The 21,027-nt window shown below is 36.8% G+C and overlaps 5 non-coding genes across 5 annotated transcripts; all 5 read right to left on the minus strand.

Moving 5' to 3' along the window:
• Positions 1–1,127: 1,127 nt before the first annotated feature.
• Positions 1,128–1,209, minus strand: TRNAS-CGA (transfer RNA serine (anticodon CGA)). The gene has a single exon. It is a non-coding gene; the product is annotated as a tRNA-Ser (tRNA).
• Positions 1,210–1,723: 514 nt separating this feature from the next.
• TRNAL-UAA (transfer RNA leucine (anticodon UAA)) lies at positions 1,724–1,806 on the minus strand. Its single transcript has one exon. It is a non-coding gene; the product is annotated as a tRNA-Leu (tRNA).
• A 3,750-nt stretch (positions 1,807–5,556) lies between these two features.
• On the minus strand, positions 5,557–5,638 carry TRNAS-CGA (transfer RNA serine (anticodon CGA)). The gene has a single exon. It is a non-coding gene; the product is annotated as a tRNA-Ser (tRNA).
• A 513-nt stretch (positions 5,639–6,151) lies between these two features.
• Positions 6,152–6,234, minus strand: TRNAL-UAA (transfer RNA leucine (anticodon UAA)). The gene has a single exon. It is a non-coding gene; the product is annotated as a tRNA-Leu (tRNA).
• A 5,205-nt stretch (positions 6,235–11,439) lies between these two features.
• Positions 11,440–11,521, minus strand: TRNAS-AGA (transfer RNA serine (anticodon AGA)). Its single transcript has one exon. It is a non-coding gene; the product is annotated as a tRNA-Ser (tRNA).
• Positions 11,522–21,027: the final 9,506 nt, after the last annotated feature.

Below are 21,027 nucleotides of genomic sequence, written 5' to 3' on the forward strand. Positions count from 1 at the left end.
ACAAGGACAAAGCAGTTTCCACCAAAAAGTCATCGTTTTTATTATTTTGTTTTGTCAAAATCATTTATTAAAATATTGAAGAAAGAGAAGGAGCAGAAGAAAAGTTCCACTGGTAACATGTAGTGCATGGTGTTAATTCTATTTACATGGAAAAAAATAGAAAGCTTTTTCCTGATTTTTTCAAAATCTCCTAAACCAATAGAAAATGACACTATCTTTAGTTTAAAGAATTAACAAGTGTCTGTTTTTTTACACAAACCCCTCTTAATTATAGTGTAGGGACAAAGGAACATGTAGTTTGTGTACTTCTTGCTAAACTGTGATTAAAAGCAATGAAGTGATTGTTATCATAATCATTTCATTCATTCAGGTGAAGATTTGAATGATTACCAATAATAATTTATATGGCAGATATACTAGCAGAAAGTACATTTGTTCTTAATTAGAATCATTCTGTTTCACAAAAGATTCCATAAAATTTACATTTAATTAATTTGTTAATTTTCTGTAAACTGCAGGGAGTTACAATTATTACAGTACATTAATGACCATTTTTCAGTCAAATTCAAGCTAAGTTGTTTATTCCTTCAACAGGTTTAGAAAGCCCTGCTTAGCTTTTGTGAATGATAACAATAAAACATTACAAATGCTTTTTCATAACAAAAAGCTATTTGTGCTGAAGTGTGATACATGCAGTACTTAGCACAGTCATTAAGAAGAAGTCAAATATTATCTGTAATTATAAAGTGGAAGAAATCCCTCACTCTCACACTTAAGTGCTCACAATCCTTTGTCACATTAAGTTATTTCTGTAGGGTTAAACCATTTCTCCTCCATTATATGTTGTGCAAAGTATTGCACACACATGACCTCTTAGCAATATCTTGCAGAATAGAGATACTTATCTATAGAAAACAAAGCATGGATTGAAATGGAGTCCTTTATTAAATGTTTTACAGTCAGCAGCAACCTAAAATGTATAACTTGGGAAATGTTTGAAGAATTCACAGTGTTTTCTTTTGTGTGCCACATATTCCAGTAAGTAAAGATTGCTTTGACAAGCAGATAAAAACAAAATGAAAAGTGCAGTGAAGTTTTAAAAACACTTCACAGCTGAAAAATGTAAACGTAGTCAGCAGGATTTGAACCTGCGCGAGGAAACCCCAATGGAATTCGAATCCATCGCCTTAACCACTCGGCCATGACAACATAGCTGAAAACTGTGATTTCTGTCACACAGTTGGCTCTTGAACGGATTTGGGTAACCCTCACTAATGAATGAAGACCAATATGAACCAACTGACCTTGAGAACATTTTCATAAAGAGAAATACATGATTTGTTTGTACACATTGTTTAAACAACATTATCTTTGTAAAATGAAGCTGCTATTCGGTTCTTGAACAATGACGAGAAATACTTTTTGTTAACCACATTCAATGTTCAGTAGGAAACAGATCTGAGGCATTAAAAAAAAGATTAGGGGTTAAAAGGAGTAAAGGGAAAATGATCTAACTTGAATGTCAGAGATTAGAAGAGCAGAGTCGTATTGCAATTAGGGCAATAAGAACAAGGGCAAATCTCTTGAGCGGATATGGGTAACACTCACTTTTTAATGATGACAAATATGAACTATCAATATGTGGACTGTGGCAAAAGTATCAACAAAATAAACATGTCAAGGAAAGAGGTATTCAATATTGTTAATTGACAAAACATAGCAATACCAGGAGTGGGGTTCGAACCCACTCAGACATATGTCCATTGGATCTTAAGTCCAACGCCTTAACCACTCGGCCATCCTGGTGGTGACATATAGATTTTGTCATCTGGATAAAATGGACTTCAGCAATGTCAGAGATTAGAAGAGCAGAGTCATAGTGCAATTAGGGCAAGAAGAACAAGGGCAAAGCTCTTGAGCGGATATGGGTAACACTCACAGATGAATGATGACAAATATGAACTATCAATATGTGGACTATGGCAAAAGTATCAACAATATAAACATGTCCAGGAATTAGGAATTCAATATTGTTAATCCCACGCAGACATATGTCCATTGGATCTTAAGTCCAATACCTTAGCCACTCGGCCATCCTGGTGGTGACATGAAGATTTTGTCATCTGGATAAAATGGACTTCAGCAATGTACAGTATGCCCTTAAAAGTCATATATGAAGAATGAGAACAACATAGCTAAGTGACTGTGCTTTCTGCAGCATTTTCACCTTTTCCTGGAAATGCTAGAGTTTTTTGCAGCAAGATTATGCTGAACAGGGTTACATATTTACTTTTTGTAAAAGAGTGATCCCATATCATAAATGGAGTCAAAATGTCTAGCTTTCTTCTACTCAGTCAGGGGAAGTGCATTATACATTTATTACAATTTGCGCCTCGTAACCCATCTTTTAATCTTCTTGATTATTATAGATAGTTTTCCTTCATGGAGCATTTCACGGTGAGTTATCTTACTGCACCGGCACACTTTATTCGAGCAAATACCCAGTATGTACCTGGCAGATACCTGGAATGCGCCGCTCCTCACCTCTGACAAGCCCCGTTACGTTTGCCTTCCCAGCCTGGGTTCATGCCTGGCTGACGGGCGGCTGATCTGTTAAATGATAATGATTAGGATTTAATAGGCTGCAATGCTTCGCGTGTCTACCAGATGGCATAAATTCATGAATTGTAATGCAGTATATATAAATATATACTGTGCAGTATTGCAGCCAGCGGGAATAAAATGCTTCAATCCCTGCCTGGAAAATACCTCAATGCACTCGGGCAGAAAACAGTCACAAACCTCAATACACCCGGGTATACCCGAATTCGGGGGACTAGCCGAGCTCGAATAAAGTGTGTCGCCAGTGTATAAAGTTGGGATATTTTTCAAGGCCATGGTTGACTTCCAATGAATAATGTATGACATTGAATGTGAAAGTCTAGGCAATAATATACATATTGTTAGTCTTTTTAGATAGATTGAATGTTATAACACTGCACTAGAATTATGATTTCCCTAAGCACTGATTAGTTCCACTTTCCAAGCCTACTCTTCCTTACCATATATATATATATCAAACATACAGGATGTATATTCCTGTTTGAGATGGGCGGGGATAGCTGCATACAGTATTTTGTCCACAACCACTAAGAGAGCCACCAAAGGTCAGTACATAGCAGTAACTGAAGAAGTAGTTACATATAGATAGAAAGATGACATTTTCCTTTGACATAATATTGCTGCCTGTATAAATATAAGTTATGCAAATATACAATGTATTCCAGTACTGATATCTTATTGTCTAGCCAAATGTCATGGGAGCCCAGCACTTTTAACACTTTTTATACCATTCAGGGATCATTCAATAGGCAAAACAAGATAATGGAATAAAATGGGGTTTATTTGAGTGAAACTCACGGACAACAATGAATATAAAATATACAGAAGTATTACACACTTACTAGGGGTCTGGGGTCGAAAACTAGCCTCAAATAAGTGCAGGGCACCTTCTTTGAAAGGCTTACCCTGACAGGGAAATCCTCCCTGGCTTCTTGGTACTCTTTTCAGGTAGAATACCCAACCGTGACTGCCACCTTCTATTTTCATAACTTCGTCCCAGCGTCTGACTTAGGGGCCTATGCAGAGAGCTCCGATAAATCAGTTCTTGCCAGGTTTCCGCCAAAAGTGCCTCTAGATATGCAGGAAGCTGCGGTAACCTGGCAAAAATAATCAAATTCGCCTTTTTTTTTGGCGAGAAGACAAAAGTTTGTCGAGAAGCCTTTTTTCGCAGCACATCCCCAGTTTCTCAAACTCGTGCAATTCTAGGAGCCCCGATAAGCTTCTTGCTGCTGTTCGGGGCTCTAGAATGGCAAATTTACCTCCAAATTGCCCAATCACAAAAGGTTGGAAATAAACTGCGGATGAGCGGATCCGCCAATACTGCACTTAGTAAAAATGTGGCATTCATTACCCATGGAGACTGTGATGGCAGATACAATTGATTTGTTCAAAAACAGGCTGACATCTTTTTAGATAGGAAAGGTATATATACCAAATAAGTATACTTGGGAAGGATGTTGATCCAAGGATTCATCCGATTGCCAATTCTTGGAGTCAGGAAGGAATTTATTTTTTCCCTTATGAGATATCATTGGATTATATGACTCTGGGTTTTCTTTGTTGCCTTCCTCTGGGACAATAAGTAAGTATAGATATAGGATAACGTATCTGTTGTCTAAATTTAGCATAGGTTAAACTTGATGGACGTACGTCTTTTTTCAACCTCATCTACTATGTAACTATGAAAAAGGAGTAAAGGGAAAATGATCTAACTTGGATGTCAGAGATTAGAAGAGCAGAGTCGGAGGGCAATTGGGGCAAGAAGAACAAGGACAAAGCAGTTTCCACCAAAAAGTCATCGTTTTTATTATTTTGTTTTCTCAAAATCATTTATTAAAATATTGAAGAAAGAGAAGGAGCAGAAGAAAAGTTCCACTGGTAACATGTAGTGCATGGTGTTAATTCTATTTACATGGAAAAAAAATAGAAAGCTTTTTCCTGATTTTTTCAAAATCTCCTAAACCAATAGAAAATGACACTATCTTTAGTTTAAAGAATTAACAAGTGTCTGGTCTTTTACACAAACCCCTCTTAATTATAGTGTAGGGACAAAGGAACGTGTAGTTTTTGTACTTCTTGCTAAACTGTGATTAAAAGCAATTAAGTGATAAAATACAAGTTATAAAAAAAAAAAAGCAATGAAGTGATTGTTATCATAATCATTACATTCATTCAGGTGAAGATTTGAATGATTACCAATAATAATTTATATGGCAGATATACTAGCAGAAAGTACATTTGTTCTTAATTAGAATCATTCTGTTTCACAAAAGATTCCATAAAGTTTACATTTAATTAATTTGTTAATTTTCTGTAAACTTCAGGGAGTTTCAAATTATTACAGTACATTAATGACAATTTTTCAGTCAAATTCAAGCTAAGTTGTTTATTCCTTCAACAGGTTTAGAAAGCCCTGCTTAGCTTTTGTGAATGATAACAATAAAACATTACAAATGCTTTTTCATAACAAAAAGCTATTTGTGCTGAAGTGTGATACATGCAGTACTTAGCACAGTCATTAAGAAGAAGTCAAATATTATCTGTAATTATAAAGTGGAACAAATCCCTCACTCTCACACTTAAGTGCTCACAATCCTTTGTCACATTAAGTTATTTCTGTAGGGTTAAACCATTTCTCCTCTATTATATGTTGTGCAAAGTATTGCGCACACATGACCTCTTAGCAATATCTTGCAGAATAGAGATACTTATCTATAGAAAACAAAGCATGGATTGAAATGGAGTCCTTTATTAAATGTTTTACAGTCAGCAGCAACCTAAAATGTATAACTTGGGAAATGTTTGAAGAATTCACAGTGTTTTCTTTTGTGTGCCACATATTCCAGTAAGTAAAGATTGCTTTGACAAGCAGATAAAAACAAAATGAAAAGTGCAGTGAAGTTTTAAAAACACTTCACAGCTGAAAAATGTAAACGTAGTCAGCAGGATTTGAACCTGCGCGAGGAAACCCCAATGGAATTCGAATCCATCGCCTTAACCACTCGGCCATGACTACATAGCTGAAAACTGTGATTTCTGTCACACAGTTGGCTCTTGAACGGATTTGGGTAACACTCACTAATGAATGAAGACCAATATGAACCAACTGACCTTGAGAACATTTTCATAAAGAGAAATACATGATTTGTTTGTACACATTGTTTAAACAACATTATCTTTGTAAAATGAAGCTGCTATTCGGTTCTTGAACAATGACGAGAAATACTTTTTGTTAACCACATTCAATGTCCAGTATGAAACAGATCTGAGGCATTCAAAAAAAGATTAGGGGTTAAAAGGAGTAAAGGGAAAATGATCTAACTTGGATGTCAGAGATTAGAAGAGCAGAGTCTTAGTGCAATTAGGGCAAAAAGAACAAGGGCAAATCTCTTGAGCGGATATGGGTAACACTCACTTTTGAATGATGACAAATATGAACTATCAATATGTGGACTGTGGCAAAAGTATCAAAAAATAAACATGTCAAGGAAAGAGGTATTCAATATTGTTAATTGACAAAACAAAGCAATACCAGGAGTGGGGTTTGAACCCACTCAGACATATGTCCATTGGATCTTAAGTCCAACGCCTTAATCACTCGGCCATCCTGGTGGTGACATATATATTTTGTCATCTGGATAAAATGGACTTCAGCAATGTCAGAGATTCGAAGAGCAGAGTCATAGTGCAATTAGGGCAAGAAGAACAAGGGCAAAGCTCTTGAGCGGATATGGGTAACACTCACAGATGAATGACGACAATAATGAACTATCAATATGTGGACTATGGCAAAAGTATCAACAATATAAACATGTCCAGGAATTAGGAATTCAATATTGTTAATCCCACGCAGACATATGTCCATTGGATCTTAAGTCCAATACCTTAGCCACTCGGCCATCCTGGTGGTGACATGAAGATTTTGTCATCTGGATAAAATGGACTTCAGCAATGTACAGTATGCCCTTAAAAGTCATATATGAAGAATGAGAACAACATAGCTAAGTGACTGTGCTTTCTGCAGCATTTTCACCTTTTCCTGGAAATGCTAGAGGTTTTTTGCAGCAAGATTATGCTGAACAGGGTTACATATTTACTTTTTGTAAAAGAGTGATCCCATTTCATAAATGGAGTCAAAATGTCTAGCTTTCTTCTACTCAGTCAGGGGAAGTGCATTATACATTTATTACAATTTGCGCCTCGTAACCCATCTTTTAATCTTCTTGATTATTATAGATAGTTTTCCTTCATGGAGCATTTCACGGTGAGTTATCTTATAAAGTTGGGATATTTTTCAAGGCCATGGTTGACTTCCAATGAATAATGTATGACATTGAATGTGAAAGTCTAGGCAATAATATATATATTGTTAGTCTTTTTAGATAGATTGAATGTTATAGCACTGCACTAGAATTATGATTTCCCTAAGCACTGATTAGTTCCACATTCCAAGCCTACTCTTCCTTACCATATATATATATATCAAACATGCAGGATGTATTTTCCTGTTTGAGATGGGCAGGGATAGCTGCATACAGTATTTTGTCCACAACCACTAAGAGAGCCACCAAAGGTCAGTACATAGCAGTAACTGAAGAAGTAGTTACATATAGATAGAAAGATGACATTTTCCTTTGACATAATATTGCTGCCTGTATAAATATAAGTTATGCAAATATACAATGTATTCCAGTACTGATATCTTATTGTCTACCCAAATGTCACAGGAGCCCAGCACTTTTAACACTTTTTATACCATTCAGGGATCATTCAATAGGCAAAACAAGATAGTGGAATAAAATGGGGTTTATTTGAGTGAAACTCACGGACAACAATGAATATAAAATATACAGAAGTATTACACACTTACTAGGGGTCTGAGGTCGAAAACTAGCCTCAAATAAGTGCAGGGCACCTTCTTTGAAAGGCTTACCCTGACTGGGAAATCCTCCCTGGCTTCTTGGTACTCTAGATATTCAGGAAGCTGCGGTAACCTGGCGAAAATAATCAAATTCGCCTTTTTTTTTTTGGCGTACAAAAAAATCCGCCAAACGTTTGGCGAGAAGCCTTTTTTCGCAGCACATCGCCAGATTCTCAAACTCGTGCAATTCTAGGATCCCCGATCAGCTTCTTGCTGCTGTTCGGGGCTCTAAAATAGCAAATTTACCTCCAAATTGCCCAATCACAAAAAGTTGGAAATAAACTGGGGATGAGCGGATCCGCCAATACTGCACTTAGTAAAAATGTGGCATTCATTACCCATGGAGACTGTGATGGCAGATACAATTGATTTGTTCAAAAACAGGTTGACATCTTTTTAGATAGGAAAGGTATATATACCAAATAAGTATACTTGGGAAGGATGTTGATCCAAGGATTCATCCGATTGCCAATTCTTGAAGTCAGGAAGGAATTTATTTTTTCCCTTATAAGATATCATTGGATTATATGACTCTGGGTTTTCTTTGTTGCCTTCCTCTGGAACAATAAGTAAGTATAGATATAGGATAACGTATCTGTTGTCTAAATTTAGCATAGGTTAAACTTGATGGACGTACGTCTTTTTTCAACCTCATCTACTATGTAACTATGAAAAAGGAGTAAAGGGAAAATGATCTAACTTGGATGTCAGAGATTAGAAGAGCAGAGTCGGAGGGCAATTGGGGCAAGAAGAACAAGGACAAAGCAGTTTCCACCAAAAAGTCATCGTTTTTATTATTTTGTTTTGTCAAAATCATTTATTAAAATATTGAAGAAAGAGAAGGAGCAGAAGAAAAGTTCCACTGGTAACATGTAGTGCATGGTGTTAATTCTATTTACATGGAAAAAAATAGAAAGCTTTTTCCTGATTTTTTCAAAATCTCCTAAACCAATAGAAAATGACACTATCTTTAGTTTAAAGAATTAACAAGTGTCTGTTTTTTTACACAAACCCCTCTTAATTATAGTGTAGGGACAAAGGAACATGTAGTTTTTGTACTTCTTGCTAAACTGTGATTAAAAGCAATGAAGTGATTGTTATCATAATCATTTCATTCATTCAGGTGAAGATTTGAATGATTACCAATAATAATTTATATGGCAGATATACTAGCAGAAAGTACATTTGTTCTTAATTAGAATCATTCTGTTTCACAAAAGATTCCATAAAATTTACATTTAATTAATTTGTTAATTTTCTGTAAACTTCAGGGAGTTACAATTATTACAGTACATTAATGACCATTTTTCAGTCAAATTCAAGCTAAGTTGTTTATTCCTTCAACAGGTTTAGAAAGCCCTGCTTAGCTTTTGTGAATGATAACAATAAAACATTACAAATGCTTTTTCATAACAAAAAGCTATTTGTGCTGAAGTGTGATACATGCAGTACTTAGCACAGTCATTAAGAAGAAGTCAAATATTATCTGTAATTATAAAGTGGAAGAAATCCCTCACTCTCACACTTAAGTGCTCACAATCCTTTGTCACATTAAGTTATTTCTGTAGGGTTAAACCATTTCTCCTCCATTATATGTTGTGCAAAGTATTGCACACACATGACCTCTTAGCAATATCTTGCAGAATAGAGATACTTATCTATAGAAAACAAAGCATGGATTGAAATGGAGTCCTTTATTAAATGTTTTACAGTCAGCAGCAACCTAAAATGTATAACTTGGGAAATGTTTGAAGAATTCACAGTGTTTTCTTCTTTAGTGTGCCACATATTCCAGTAAGTAAAGATTGCTTTGACAAGCAGATAAAAACAAAATGAAAAGTGCAGTGAAGTTTTAAAAACACTTCACAGCTGAAAAATGTAAACGTAGTCAGCAGGATTTGAACCTGCGCGAGAAAACCCCAATGGATTTCGCACTTTTAACACTTTTTATACCATTCAGGGATCATTCAATAGGCAAAACAAGATAATGGAATAAAATGGGGTTTATTTGAGTGAAACTCACGGACAACAATGAATATAAAATATACAGAAGTATTACACACTTACTAGGGGTCTGGGGTCGAAAACTAGCCTCAAATAAGTGCAGGGCACCTTCTTTGAAAGGCTTACCCTGACAGGGAAATCCTCCCTGGCTTCTTGGTACTCTTTTCAGGTAGAATACCCAACCGTGACTGCCACCTTCTATTTTCATAACTTCGTCCCAGCGTCTGACTTAGGGGCCTATGCAGAGAGCTCCGATAAATCAGTTCTTGCCAGGTTTCCGCCAAAAGTGCCTCTAGATATGCAGGAAGCTGCGGTAACCTGGCAAAAATAATCAATTTCGCCTTTTTTTTTTGGCGAGAAGACAAAAGTTTGTCGAGAAGCCTTTTTTCGCAGCACATCCCCAGTTTCTCAAACTCGTGCAATTCTAGGAGCCCCAATAAGCTTCTTGCTGCTGTTCGGGGCTCTAGAATGGCAAATTTACCTCCAAATTGCCCAATCACAAAAAGTTGGAAATAAACTGGGGATGAGCGGATCCGCCAATACTGCACTTAGTAAAAATGTGGCATTCATTACCCATGGAGACTGTGATGGCAGATACAATTGATTTGTTCAAAAACAGGCTGACATCTTTTTAGATAGGAAAGGTATATATACCAAATAAGTATACTTGGGAAGGATGTTGATCCAAGGATTCATCCGATTGCCAATTCTTGAAGTCAGGAAGGAATTTATTTTTTCCCTTATGAGATATCATTGGATTATATGACTCAGGGTTTTCTTTGTTGCCTTCCTCTGGAACAATAACTAAGTATATATATAGGATAACGTATCTGTTGTCTAAATTTAGCATAGGTTAAACTTGATGGACGTACGTCTTTTTTCAACCTCATCTACTATGTAACTATGAAAAAGGAGTAAAGGGAATATGATCTAACTTGGATGTCAGAGATTAGAAGAGCAGAGTCGGAGGGCAATTGGGGCAAGAAGAACAAGGACAAAGCAGTTTCCACCAAAAAGTCATCGTTTTTATTATTTTGTTTTGTCAAAATCATTTATTAAAATATTGAAGAAAGAGAAGGAGCAGAAGAAAAGTTCCACTGGTAACATGTAGTGCATGGTGTTAATTCTATTTACTTTAATTTGAATGATTACCAATAATAATTTATATGGCAGATATACTAGCAGAAAGAACATTTGTTCTTAATTAGAATCATTCTGTTTCACAAAAGATTCCATAAAGTTTACATTTAATTAATTTGTTAATTTTCTGTAAACTTCAGGGAGTTACAATTATTACAGTACATTAATGACCATTTTTCAGTCAAATTCAAGCTAAGTTGTTTATTCCTTCAACAGGTTTAGAAAGCCCTGCTTAGCTTTTGTGAATGATAACAATAAAACATTACAAATGCTTTTTCATAACAAAAAGCTATTTGTGCAGAAGTGTGATACATGCAGTACTTAGCACAGTCATTAAGAAGAAGTCAAATATTATCTGTAATTATAAAGTGGAAGAAATCCCTCACTCTCACACTTAAGTGCTCACAATCCTTTGTCACATTAAGTTATTTCTGTAGGGTTAAACCATTTCTCCTCTATTATATGTTGTGCAAAGTATTGCACACACATGACCTCTTAGCAATATCTTGCAGAATAGAGATACTTATCTATAGAAAACAAAGCATGGATTGAAATGGAGTCCTTTATTAAATGTTTTACAGCCATCAGTACCCTAAAATGTATAACTTGGGAAATGTTTGAAGAATTCAGAGTGTTTTCTTCTTTAATGTGCCACATATTCCAGTAAGTAAAGATTGCTTTGCCAAGCAGATACAAACAAAATGAAAAGTGCAGTGAAGTTTTTAATAACACTTAACCACTGAAAAAGTCAACGTAGTCAGCAGGATTTGAACCTGCGCGGGGAAACCCCAATGGATTTCTAGTCCATCGCCTTAACCACTCGGCCATGACTACATAGCTGGTAGCACTGAATTCAGTCACACAGATGGCTTTTGAGTGGATATGGGTAACACTCACTTTTGAATGATGACCAATATGAACCAACTAACCTTGAGAAAATTTTCATAAAGAGAAATACATGATTTGTTTGTACACATTGTTTAAACAACATTATCTTTGTAAAATGAAGCTGCTATTCGGTTCTTGAACAATGACGAGAAATACTTTTTGTTAACCACATTCAATGTTCAGTATGACACAGATCTGACGCATTAAAAAAAAGATTAGGGGTTAAAAGGAGTAAAGGGAAAATGAGCTAACTTGGATGTCAGAGATTAGAAGAGCAGAGTCGTATTGCAATTAGGGCAATAAGAACAAGGGCAAATCTCTTGAGCGGATATGGGTAACACTCACTTTTTAATGATGACAAATATGAACTATCAATATGTGGACTATGGCAAAAGTATCAACAATATAAACATGTCCAGTGATAATATATATATTTCAGGGGTAACTCCATTTTGTCTACTGTATAACCATTTTATGCTAACACTGCCATTCTGCTTTTGTCACATGAATTAACTAACCTTTTTCCAACTACCCTTTTTTTATGAATGTAATGTTGGCTGAACTTCTGAACTGAAATAGGAAGTATTGACCAAATAAGGCACAAACGGGAACTTATGTACGGTCTCAGCAATTTAATCTTGAATCATGTGATGTACGGGAGTTTCCAAATAAATGATTTAATATCTTGTTATGTCTAACATAAGCACAAAATAAGGGAAATAGAAATTGGCATATAATCACCTTTGTTTTCGCTTGGCTATATAATCTGACTGAAATCGCCTAATAAACAGGAGAGATTTTTGACCACACATTGGTGTCAGACTCAATTATTTCTCCTCCGAACGTTCGATTACTTTTCCAGGGCTGTAACAGTGGGAAATCCTTCGAAGGTGTTCGATCCGATGTACTGGAGATGATCCCTACCTTACGGACGTAGAGGATTTCAATTATTAAGATCTGGTGTCAGAAGTGGGATAAGGCGTCAACGGCTGGGTAAGTACAAGATACATTTATATCTGTATATTATCCTCCCGGTGTCCCTTATCTAGAGCCCTATTATAGATTACCTCCGTACTGGATGAATTAGACTATATGGTTAATAGATAAAACCACAGCCAAGGATATAAAGAGTGATTCCGGGCTGAGTCAAGGATATAAAGAGTGAATCCTAACTGAGTATAGTGCCAGGGTGAGTCCCTGCTAATAGATATCTGTGTGAATATCAGGAAATACTCTTACAGCGACTGTGGAAACGTATACCCATTTTTGTGGGGAAAATTGTTACATTGATATTATATATGTGCATGTATTTTAAGTATATAAGACATATCTTTAAAGTATAAGAGAATTGTACTGTATAAATGATAGGTATGTCCTGTCTGTATAATGGGCAAGTAGCAGGTATAGAATCCTGTCTACTAAGCAGATGTTTAAGACACCGCTGTAAAACAAGGGGTTAAATTATAAAGTTCTGTCTGTATACTGGACTGTCTTTTGGGACCCTATATCAGTATATTTAGATAAGGTTATATTGCATTAAGATACGTTTTCATTATAAGCTAATTATGGGTAATAAAGTAAAATATTGTCTGGAAGTGAGCCTGAAAAAAAAAAAAAAAAAGTACAAGACTAACAATAACAATAAGAAATGTGTTAAAACAGATAAGGAATGTGCTGCAGCCTGTGTCAAAATTGCATCTTTTAAGTGCTGCCAACTGATTTTTTTTTATATATATACAGTACCGACACACTTTATTGCAGTGTGGTCGGTACCGCAAGCCGGGATATTTCCCGGCTTGCTTGTGGATGCCCCTCGGCGTGCCGCGTGCCTGCGCCCCCTGCACGCGCGTCCAGGGCTCCCCGAGGGAGCCCTGGTGTCCCGCGATCTGCGGGACGGCGGCAGGGGGTTCCGGGAGACCCGACGGACCCGGTAGCGGTAGGGAGAGCGCCCCGATCGGAGGGCGCTCTTCCGCTGCTTCGGCGCGCGCCCGTCACACTCGGGCGCGCGCCAGGCTACTGCTGCGGCCAAGAACGGGCAAATTCTCGAATAAACTTGGCCGCAGCAGTAACTCTCAAAATGCATATTTTCCCCCTGCCCCTATGGCATCGGGATAATTACCATTTCCATAGGTAGCCCCAATTTACCCCAGTGTCCCTGTTCTTAAGAAAAAAAAAAAAAACCCTGAGCCCTTAACCTTTCCTAGGTCACAGGCTCTGAGGCAGTCTCCGATAAAAGAAGTTCTTATGGCTTCATGGGGAACCCGAAGCAATAGGCTCCCTAGACCACTCCCTATTGATATGCCTGCCAGGCAGATCAGTACGGATGGGGAAGAGACGGACTCTAGGCAGGAATGAACCCCTGTCAGGGACCGTTCACGGGACAGGGAAAAGTCACAGGATTTATCAGAATCAGATACTGACATTGTGGCACAGGCATATGCAGGTCTGTCAAACAACGCTTAAAAAAAAAAAAAAAAAAAGAGTAGGGAAGCTTAGAAAGCAAGGGAAAAGAAAGGACAGGAAGTGCTATAATTGTAAAGGGACAGGATATTTTGCCAGTAATTGCAAACCAGCCCCTAAGAAGAGAACCAGAGAATTTTTTTAGTAGAATATTCTTGTCTAAATTCAGACGGGTCTTTCCCGCCGGTATTGAGAATCTCAAGTATTGTAAATCTTAGTGGAAAATATGTTTTGTGTGTAAATTTAAGGTAGGAAAATTAGTTTTTCCCCAGAATGTTTTATTAAATTTTATAAATATGGTAAAAAGGTTGATTGAGTAATCCCTGTGTGCTTGTATATATACAATTTTATCTAGGTACTTGCAAGTGTTTCTGAAATAAGAACATAATTAATTGCTCATGTTAAGTTTAAATTTTAAAGGTGAGAAACACCCCCACTATAACGCAAACTAATCAATAATGGGAAAGGGAGAGTTTCACTGGTTATTGAGAGAAGGACAAATAATGGGCAAATGTGAGAAAAAGAAAAAAAAAATTATAATTCAGCCCGGTCACTGGTATATTTTGAGGATTTATTCGTTCTGGCCAGACGATGATTTCTTAAAACCAGAAAGACATCCTTTTCCAACTTCTCTATTTCCATGTCAAGAGAGAGAGAGGGAGAGAGAGAATCAGAATAGCAGCCCAGACAGCCCCCCTTCTCCAGTTGAAAAAAATGTGCGGAGATACATTTGAGACACAAAAGTTAACCGAAGCTCTGTAGCTATAAATTAGGTTTAACTGTTTTATTAATATAGTTTGCGGACAGGATCAAACAATTTTGCATTGCCTTGACTTGATAATTTTTATTGTATTATTTTTGTTTCTTTTGTGTGTCACATTTTATTCTGTAATCAGGCCGTGTAAGGAGCTGCATTTTTAAGATGTCCCAAATTATATTGCAATGTAATTAACAGGTTTTTTCTTATCTGTTTTGTTCCAAGGTTTTGGCAGGATGCCCAGAAAGTTATTTCAAGCTTGTTCCAATCCGAAAAAAAAAAAAAAAGTTTTTAAATCTGTGTCTATAATTTCTTATATTACAGGATGTTTCTGTAAGAAGACAATAGCTGCTTATATTTATATTCAGTAGTGTTTTCAGGGTTTTTAATGCAAATTTTATACCCAAAGGATTCAGGTTAGTTTAGCTACAGATCGAGCAACAATAGTTAGTTACTTTTTGAATGCTGTTATCCTTTCTGTAATATTGTTCACATATAAAAAATTATGTGAACAAAGGAGGGGTATTATTGCTGTTTATCATATAGCTGTCTATGCCCAGAAGTTAGATGGTTTAGTGCCCGGGATAAACGAAATCTGAAATTATTATTATTTTATTTTTAAGAATAATGCTGAGTGCCTTTTAAGGTTGGCAGTGTGCTCGGCACTTTTCAAAGAAATTATATTACAAGTGATTAGTTTGGAGTTCTATACAGAATTATTTTAGCCATTTTTCTTTTGGTTTGGCAATAGCTGAGGTACCAATTTTAATGAATTTAGATTGTAGCAAAGTCAAGACCACAGTGACTGTTTAGTAAAACAATTAGTAAGTATTGTATGCAACTAATATATTTTTGAGTCTCTCTAGGCACATGTCAAAGTTGAAAATGCACCTACGAGAGATGGGTTAATGGTCAAGCATTTCCTACGCAAGAACGTTCTTCATCCCAGATGAAAAGGCGCTACTACTACTATTAAAAGTACTACTCATCACCATTACAGCAAATAAAATGGCAGAGGTCTCTTTTTGGATCCACGTTACGCATATGAAACTTATCCCAGCACCACCCACAGATGCTTCAATCTACACCGTATCCAAAGTGGAAAAGCCTAGAGACACAGCCAAAATTCCAGGCCTCAACATATGAACTTTGAACTTTTTAATAATCTTTTTTCTTTACAGGTTTTGTTATTTTAATTATAAATGTATAGTCTATTAGGTTTGTGTAAATAGTGTGCACACAAAGACGATAGGGTAGGAACAGGTATATTTTGTTTAGTAATTGTTATTTTGTTTTTATTGATTTGTTTATAGCATTTATGCACACCTTCTGTCACACAATGGAATCCTAGTAAACAAAGCCCATATTTTATATATAATGTAACCCAATGTACTATCTATATTCAATAGGTTGCACCCCAGGAAAAATGAGTGTTATATTTAACCCCTTGAGAAAAAGACAATATGATATAAGACATTTGTAGAACCATCTATAAGAAATTGGTTACGAAGGGTGTAGAAATACGAGTTTGCCCTAGGGAAGTTATTGACTCTGTGATAGGAGGACAGATAGAATATTAGCCTGCAACTAGAATAGTTTATGTTATTTGGGGAAAATAGTCCAGTGTTTAAAGGTAGAGATGACGGATGGGATTTGTTGGGACTTGGTGGTTGGATTAGTTCTCTGGAAGCGAAGCTATTGGATGCTTTTGTGTGTGTCTGTCCTACTCATCACTCTCTATGTATGTGTCATATGCAGTAAACTTTGATCCAGAAGTGCGTTGCACCCCCACTGACGCTATGCCTCTTTTCGGTGATGTCAGCAGTCCCCAAGAAGAAGAGACCGAGAAGAAATCAACTGGCCGAAAAAGAATGACAAGGCACAATTGGACAATCTCCTGGTCCAGCAGGACTATGCAATGGTGAACTGTTCTTTAAATAGACTGTCTCTAAAGAATAAGAGGGGACTAAGAAGATTGGATATGAGGCTATGAGGAAAGTGGGAGGTCACCCAGAGGCGTGTGTCAGCCACAAGGAAAGGATCATGTCAGCCATTTTTTACCATAGCAGCTATTTTGCTGTTTTGCCATTCTGAATAAATGCAGTATGAAAGATGCGTGCAAGATGGATATTTGTGCAATCGCTCCCGGTAGAAATTAGCCCCCACCAATTTTCACAAATTTTAGCCGCCATAATGTGCTAGTTGTTATAGAAGAGCAGTGTGAATAGTAATTTAGAAATTGGTAATAGGTTTTGTAGTAATAGTCAACCTGGTAAACAGAAAAGATATTATACCAGCCACACCGATATATATCTCTCTACAAACAAGAACTCCTGTGGCCATATATATATTTTTATTTTCTTCGGACCCCCAAAACCTGCACCACTATTTCAGTACGACAAAGTATATCAACAATATCAAAAACAATATAGTAGTTGTTACTGTAGGTTATGGACCCATGACAGAATGAGGGAAAGAGAATTGTTTTGGGACTGATATTTATCGTTTGCATGTTTGCAATATTAGTTGTTATTATTACATGCTGCAAGTTCATGTGTTCAGCTTTATGTAAACTTATGATGCCATCTGTTGTCAGTTAATCACACATATGCTGCCCTGAATATTAACGCCCCTGTTTCTGGTCCCGCAACCATGGCCTACCATTCCAGACTCTTACCCACTAGTGTCCCGACCCCTTCAGTAGATTATCCTTTATTAGATTATGAGAATATGCAATTTGATTTCCAGACTTCCGCAGTTTAGAGGTTGTCATGGTGATGACAAAAGGAGGGACTGATAATATATATATTTCAGGGGTAACTCCATTTTGTCTACTGTATAACCATTTTATGCTAACACTGCCATTCTGCTTTTGTCACATGAATTAACTAACCTTTTTCCAACTACCCTTTTTTTATGAATGTAATGTTGGCAGAACTTCTGAACTGAAATAGGAAGTATTGACCAAATAAGGCACAAACGGGAACTTATGTACGGTCTCAGCAATTTAATCTTGAATCATGTGATGTACGGGAGTTTCCAAATAAATGATTTAATATCTTGTTATGTCTAACATAAGCACAAAATTAGGGAAATAGAAATTGGCATATAATCACCTTTGTTTTCGCTTGGCTATATAATCTGACTGAAATCGCCTAATAAACAGGAGAGATTTTTGACCACACATTGGTGTCAGACTCAATTATTTCTCCTCCGAACGTTCGATTACTGTTCCAGGGCTGTAACAGTGGGAAATCCTTCGAAGGTGTTCGATCCGATGTACTGGAGATGATCCCTACCTTACGGACGTAGAGGATTTCAATTATTAAGATCCAGGAATGAGGAATTCAATATAGTTAATCACACGCAGACATATGTCCATTGGATCTTAAGTCCAATACCGTAGCCACTCGGCCATCCTGGTGGTGACGTAGAGATTTTGTCATCTGGATAAAATGGACTTCAGCAATGTACAGTGTGTCCCTAAAAGTCATATATGAGTAATGTGAACAACATAGCTAAGTAACTGTGCTTCCTGGAGCCTTTTCACCTGTTCCTGGAAATGCTAGAGTTTTTTTGCAGCAAGATTATGCTGAACAGGGTTACATATTTACTTTTTGTAAAAGAGTGATCCCATATCATAAATGGAGTCAAAATGTCTAGCTTTCTTTTACTCAGTCAGGGGAAGTGCATTATACATTTATTACAATTTGCGCCTCCTAACCCATTTTTTAATCTTCTTGATTATTATACATAGTTTTCTTTCATGGAGCATTTCATGGTGAGTTATCTTATAAAGTTGGGATATTTTTTAAGGCCATGGTTGACTTCCAATGAATAATGTATGACATTGAATGTAAAAGTCTAGGCAATAATACACATATTGTTAGTCTTTTTAGATAGATTTAATGTTATAACACTGCACTAGAATTCTTGGACTCCGGAAGGAATTTATTTTCCCCTTATGAGATATCATTGGATTATATGACTCTGGGTTTTCTTTGTTGCCTTCCTCTGTAACAATAAGTAAGTATAGATATAGGATAAAGTATCGGTTGTCTAAATTTAGCATAGGTTGAACTTGCTGGATGTACGTCTTTTTTCAACCTCATCTACTATGTAACTATGTAACTATGTAAAAGGAGTAAAGGGAAAATGATCTAACTTGGATGTCAGAGATTAGAAGAGCAGAGTCGGAGGGCAATTGGGGCAAGAAGAACAAGGACAAAGCAGTTACCACCAAAGAGTCATGATTTTTATTATTTTGTTTTGTCAAGACCATTTATTAAAATATTGAAGAAAGAGAAGAGCAGAAGAAAAGTTCCACTGGTAACATGTAGTGCATGGTGTTAATTCTATTTACATGGAAAAAAATAGAAAGCTATTTCCTGATTTTTTCAAAATCTCCTAAACCAATAGAAAATGACAGTAACTTTAGTTTAAAGAATTAACTAGTGTCTGGTCTTTTACACAAACCCCTCTTAATTATAGTGTAGGGACAAAGGAACATATAGTTTTTGTACTTCTTGCTGAACTGTAATTAAAAGCAATGAAGTGATTGTATTCATAATCATTTTATTCATTCAGGTGAAGATTTGAATGGTTACCAATAATAATTTATATGGCAGATATACTAGCAGAAAGTACATTTGTTCTTAATGAGAATCATTCTGTTTCACAAAAGATTCCATAAAGTTTACATTTGATTAATTTCTTAAAATATTACAGCCGCGGCCCCTTTTATTCTCCAACATCTCCAATTTTTTCCGGGATTTTTTTCTGAATGCCACGCACTTCACCATGTTCATGCCGCATTCTGACTGCATTTATACCGCATTCATGTTGCATTCACACCCGCGGTTGATGCGCGGTTGATGTGTTTATTGATAATGGTTCGGATTTAATTGGTTGCAATTCTTCGAGTATCCGCCAAATGGCAGCTATTCATGAATTGTAATGCGCATGCGCTTCAGTAATGTGTCGACTTGCAGGTGTTTAAAAAATACCACAGTGGTCTATTGTAAATAGGCCTTGAGACTGAAGGAAGAAGTTACAATAATGTATCAATTTAGACTTTTCATATTAAAAAAAGACAAGCACACTTTCTGGTCTGGTTATTGCCCTGAGAATCCCACCATGAGTGCAGAACTGCAGTCCGTGTTCCAAAAACCCGACAGAACGTACGCTTATTTAATATGGGCCGCGATTAATGCAACAGATAATGAGATGGCAACAGTTGTTCAAATTTATCAGTGTTTTATTGAAAACTATGACTTTTACAAATTTCCGCCTGATGCTCATGTGTGGAAGCGTGCAATAAGGAAAATGTTATGTAGCGATCCATGTTTTTTTCGTATTGATCCTGATTTTATTGGAGGGTATTGGTGTGTATCACCAGGTTTTTCCCGTATCTATGATCATGGAGATGGCAAAAGGCGAAAGGTCGTGTTAAAACCAACTAAGAAATGTCAGTCGCTGGCAAGCAATGCAACAGCGACAGCTTCCAATAACAGTCCGACCGTCAGTGAATACCTGGTGACGGCAACCCTTGCTGTCTGTCCTCGCCCGTATACCTGCAGCCTAAGCCGGATTTCACGTACAGTTTCGAGCAAGCTTGCATGTACCTAAGCGATTTTCAGCCTCATCAGCTGACTACAGGTGTAGTAGTCCCGCTGTCACCTGTCAACGACGTGTATGATCAAGAATACCGGACTGGCAGTGGCTCAGCGCCAGCTGATTGGGAAAGTCTATGGTGAGTAATGTTGCTGTATTTTATTCTGTTTTTTTTATTTTGAAAATATCAATATGAGTGCGATTCAAAAGTCAAGCGATTCTCCTGTAAGCAATATCATTGGCTGAGCAGCTTCTACAGTAGATACTGCACAATTGCTGAAAAGCAAGGCGCATGCGCATTGGAACCTTCTTGAAACACATATGCGTGTCATCACATCGACGGTAGGTGCATGCGCATGTGAACAGGAGACGCCCCCCGAGAAAATTATTGGTGGGACTGACTGTGGGAACTTCTTTAGGGGAATGACTGACCATTACAGTAAAACTTTTACTTTTTTTTTGTTCCTCAGAAAAGAAAACGTTGTTATCTCATGCGGAAAACGGCAAATGGAGGGATTTCGATGGATAATATCGCTTTGTATTACAATACCTGCACATTGCGGAATCTGAGTAAAAAAAAACATCTACAGTTTAGTGGCCGTTGTTATTGATTAGGATAAAA

This window comes from Ascaphus truei, chromosome 15 (genome assembly GCF_040206685.1).
Source record: "Ascaphus truei isolate aAscTru1 chromosome 15, aAscTru1.hap1, whole genome shotgun sequence".
NCBI lineage: Eukaryota > Metazoa > Chordata > Amphibia > Anura > Ascaphidae > Ascaphus > Ascaphus truei.